Below are 5,567 nucleotides of genomic sequence, written 5' to 3' on the forward strand. Positions count from 1 at the left end.
TCCTGAAGGCAATGGGTTTGGTTTGATTTGGTATGGTATTGATGAAGACAGCTATACAAGTTTAAACTAGTTAACATGCTTTATGTTAAAAGTAATTTTGTCATTAGAACATTGTACAAGCAACCTTGTTTTATTCATAACTTTGCTTTAAAATTTCATGCTGTGATGAACTTTGAAATTGTTTTTAATCCAAAATTTCTGAGTTCTAACTTTGATTCTGTCTCCCATCTTCAGCCTCATGACAATTCTCAGACCCATAGCTATAACTGTTCTTCCTCTTCTGGCCTTCCATTCTTGGCTGCATTTCACACTTACCGGAAGAAGGTTTTCTTCTCCCCCCGCCCCCCACCATCTATTCCAGTAAATAACTGAACTGGCTTACAAAATTCAAGGTTCTCACTGGGTTTGTCCCAGCCCATGGATGGAAGGGCTTCCTTCAGTCAATTTTATTTGTGGTAAAGCAATTTACCTTCTCTGAGCTGCATCTGTTAAATGATAAGGTCTGTTAAAAAACAAATTCTTTCACAAAGTTAATCTGCTAAACTCAGAAGCTTTATTTAGATTGTCATGAATCAGGAAGCCTCTGGCCTTGAAAGTCAAACTGGAGCTTCAGAGAAACAAAGAAAAGAGACAAGATTTTATAGTAACAAGCATAGAGGAAATTTTAGCTACTCATCTTGGGTTTAAACAACTTTTGCAATGGTCTAAATGTTTTTTGTTCAAAAGAGAAAATCGGTGAGGTCCTGGCAACAGGTAATTGGTAAGGTCCTAATAAAAAGGAAATTGGTGATATCCAGACAAACAAGACTCAGCAGATTGTATTTGGTTTCAACTGACTTGCTGATGTGGGCCCAGCATGAGTGACTCCATTTTGGCTGAATTATTTAGATTAACAGGTTTTATTAGATAGACTCTTTTATCCATCATTTTATAGATTCCTATTTCTTTCTAATTGTTTAAATTGGTGTTAACATGATCAAATTTTGTGTATACAGTTCTTTAGAAATTGTATGAAATCAGTTGAGGACATAAGAACACACAGGTTGTTGTTGTTGTTGTTGTTATGTGCCGTCGAGTCAAACCCGACTCATAGCGACCCCTCCATAGGTTTCTGAGACAGTATCACTACGGAAGTAGGATTGCCCAACCTTCCTTCTGAGGAGTGGCTGGTGGGTTTGAACCGCCAGCCGTCTGGTTAGCAGGCAAGTGTCTTATCCACTATGCTACCAGAGCTTAGGGGACACATTTTCTACTCATCTCTTTGTGTGGCTTTTTTCACATTATAAAATTGCTTTGCCAATATTACTTAATGATGGGGGCAGTTTAAACTAGGAATTGAATGTTTCACTTGGCTGCTCCCTCATCCATCTTAATTTAGAACACTCTAACCACACAGCATCTAGCACCCACCCCTTCCATTCCTATGAAAATGAAGGCTATGTTTCTGAATGCTAAAATGAAAAAATTGAAGGCCATACATTTCAGTTTCAAATACAGACTCTTCTATTCTCCTCTCAAATAAAAGCTTTCACATTAACATTTTAAAGTGATACAGGATATAAAATCAAAAGAGGCAATCGAAAATTAAAATGGCTAAACTAACACTAAGACTCACTGTAACCTTTCACACAAAGCCTGTAGTTTAGGAATATAATCTATCATTAAGCAAATGATTTCTTTGTCAGGCTAAGAATGTGGATACTATGTGTTCTGTGCTCTGTAACCAAACTTTGTAAAAATTCTTTGTGTTAGATCTCCTCAGGAGATCTTATGGTTTGGATGAGGTGATGTTTGACAACTTGTTCCTGAGAGTGTTCTGATGAATAGCATTGTCATGTGATGGTCATAAGCCCCTCTCCCACTTTGCAATATCTTTTAGCCAATCAATGTATTCCAGCTGTATTAATGTAACCAATAATGGTAATGATAATGCTTTACTTTGCCCCACCTTTGACTGATCTCAATCACTGTAAGCCAATCAGAATATTAAAGCCACATTCTTTGTTTCAGCCCTATAAAAGTATTTTTGTAATTACTGTACCTTGGACACTGTGGTTTCATATCATCGGCCCACATAGTTCCTGATTCAAATTCTTCTTTGAGCTCTTAATAATCTCTTCTTCTTTAATCTCAGACTGTTCCTTGTGCTACAGTATTTTTGGTGGTAGCAGTGGGATGTGAAGGTAACTAGCCTGCCAGGAACCCAGGGGTAGAGAGACTGTGAAATGTGGTGTCTGCAGGAGTCCTTTGTGCGCTCACTCCACTTTCCAAGTTCTTGGGGGTTGTCTCCAGGTAGAAGCCTCTCAGAACAAGGACCTCCACTCTTTGCATTTGAAGTCCTCCAAGGTTTATTAATAGCCTTTTGTCTCTTCACTTGAATTAGCTATGGAGCCTTTTTGAGGAGTTCATTAGAATTGTGACTTTGTCCAATTAAGTGAACTAGCTATGTATCTCTAAACACTCATTAAGTTTCTTATGGTATGCTTGTGTGTGTGTATGCGTGTGTGTAAGATTCCAGAGTGGAGTTAACTGTTATTTACATGTGTGGTTATATCTTAGTGATCACAGACAATACCAATCAAGGAGATGATCCAACTACTTGTTTGTTCCTGGAACAATAACACTTTCTCACTAAGGCTAGTCTAGGATTGACTACTCATATTGGAGGGTCATTTGACACGTCAAAATTAAATTTTCTATAAAGTGGATTGGAAAGGAGCTCTGGAATAAATCAGCAAAATTAATGAAAAGTTGCAGTTTCAGGTGCCTAGTGATGTTCCTGCTGATCCTTTTCTGGCCTTTCCTCTCTTTACCTGTTTCTTCTTTCTACTGGTCTCTACTTCTTTAATTGCCATAAACTAAAATAAGCCTTAATTCTAAACTTCCAGCCTTAGTAAAAAGGCATCGGCTTGACTGAAAAATCACTCCTGCTAACAGGCTTGGCTCATGAACTAGCTCAAACCATAGAAACTTAACAAACTGCTAAGACAAGTAAATTAATGGTCTACAACTATGGCAGCTACAAACTCAGCCAAGCAAGTACTTCTCATTTCAAAAAAGGAGCCCTAGAAATAACTATGAGTCCAGGACTAATGTTTGCTTTTCTTTGATACATGTTAATGAGCCCTAAAGACACTCAAGGAGCTCTGGTAGCATAGTGCCTAAGGCACTTGACTGCTAACCAGAAGGCTGGAGGTTCAAACCCACCAGCCACTCCTCGGAAGGAAGACTGGGCAATCTACTTCTGTAGTGATACTGCCTTGGCAACCCAAGGAGGGGTCATTATGAGTCGGGGCCAACTCGATGGCACACAACAACAACAACACAAAGACACTCAAATATAATTAGAAAACACTGGCTGGCAAGATGCCCAGACTAGTCTTGTTTCAGACCCTACGTAAGACTGCTGAGAAGATACTTAGAGAAGCCTGGGAAAAAAAGCATGTGTCTTTTAAGTTAGGGGATGTAAGTCCTTCTTAAGTCAGGAGAAGCACAGCTTCAATAAAAATAGCAGGCTAGAAGAATTCCAAAAAGAATTTATCCTTAAAGCCTGGTATGACAGCCACAGACTTACTAAATCCTCAGAAATTTATTTTAAAAATTATAAAAATATAATAATTTCCTACTATGGATGGTATTAGACTTTTCAAATATACCTTACATCAACCATAATTATATTTTGAAAAATATAAACTTGAATTAATTTAAATTTAAAGAGCAAACCTTTTTACGCAGCCCTAATAGTTCTGTAAATTTGCTTAGAAGGGATTTGCTGTTTAAATGGAAATGCCATTTTAATTTACTAAGGCTAGAGAAATTTTGCTAAATTAACCAGACCCGTTTCCAGTATATCCTAAGCTAAATAATAACCCCGAGGATGCCCTTTGTTACTTTCAAGCTTTAAATTTATCTGAATACCCTCAACAAGCTCTCTATCAATCCTAATTCTCTATAGACTTCTTCATCTACACATATAGAACACATCCTCTCAGCAACTACAATTACTGTCATCAAAGTTTCAGCTTACCATCCTAAAGAAATACCCCAAACATATTTGTTAATGGATGAAATTAAAGGAAATGACCTAACTAATAAAATATATATGCAAGCCACTTCCCAATAAATATAATGAAAAGGAGGAGATATCATATAACAATAGAACAGTTATGATACCTTTAAATATAACACCCATATAAAAACTTATAAATCTGGTTTCTCAGATTTGTTTCAAGTAACTACTATGTTAATAAAACCTGTGGAATCCCAACAATGGTCTAAAGAAGCACATTAGAATAAACCTGAAAAGTCATTAATGATTAAACCTAATGCTTCAGGTATTAAATCATTAGGTCAAGCGAAAACAGTAGCTAAGCTCCTTTTAAATGTCACTCTAAATGTTTTTCCAAGAAGAATTGATTGGGGAAAAGTTCAAAGTTACAAACAAAGGAAAAAAGAAACTCTTTCATCTTCCTAAATTTTGAAATTTACATTTATCCTTGCATTTAAGACAAGATAAAATAATTATCTTATTAGAAAACAAGTAAAGAAAGGAGTTCTTTGGAACTACCAACTATGTAATTTCTTACTGTTCTGACTGCTAAGAAAAGAGGCATATAAAACTTAAGGTAGTTGATTTTTTTAAATCAAATTGCTGAAAAGGACACTGCCTTATTCTTATGAAAGACTAATTTAAAAAAATCCTGATTTATTTATAAACAAAATAAAACCTTTCTGATTCTAAATCACCTTAGAAAACATCAGCAAATGGTTAAAATTGATAAGTGAAAAACTAAAAAGAAAGGGGGGGGGGTTACTTTTATCCAGACCCTGATACAAGATTATGACAGCATCAAAGGGCAAATTACTTCTACCCAAACACTGGCAAAGTTCCCATGATTCAATCTCTACATAAGGGTTCCCATTTAGGAAAAGACAAAATTATGAGAATATGATAATCTCCTACCTCCAGATGGTATTATTAAATTGGATTATAACATTTCTTCAAAGAACATACTTTGATCATTTTAATAATAAATAAGCACTTACATAAATAAATAGCCCTAATATTCCCAGAAATTGATAAAAGAAAACTTACCCTGATGAAGTTTTTATGGTTTATGATATGTCAACTTAAAGCAGTTTCCAAGATCTTTTTAAGTAACTTCAGGTAATTAAATATATGAAATTTATTTTGTTAAAAGAAAATATTACTAAAGTTGTTTTAAGATAAAGGAGACTCGTTGTTCCAAGATTAAAAAAGAGAGAAAGATAAAAGAAGAACAGTATAGGGGATACAAATAGATAAGTGTAGGAAGTAAAATGTCAGAAGAAAATTAAATAAAAAGTTAAAGATACTAAAGAGGAAAGGCTAAAATTATGCCACAGGTCTAAGAGTAAATATGTTTTCAACTTAAAGGATTATGCTATGAGAAATATATAGCACAAACAAGAAATTTAGCAAGTATATCAAAGATTTTTTGTTTGATACAATCAAGGTTCTTGTTTATTATTGCAACTAAAGTTCTGATGAACTACTTCATAAAAAATTTAAGCGTTCTAAAGTCTAA

Source organism: Orycteropus afer, unplaced genomic scaffold (assembly GCF_000298275.1).
Source record: "Orycteropus afer afer isolate SDZICR_OR568_19922 unplaced genomic scaffold, OryAfe1.0 scaffold00238, whole genome shotgun sequence".
Taxonomy (NCBI): domain Eukaryota; kingdom Metazoa; phylum Chordata; class Mammalia; order Tubulidentata; family Orycteropodidae; genus Orycteropus; species Orycteropus afer.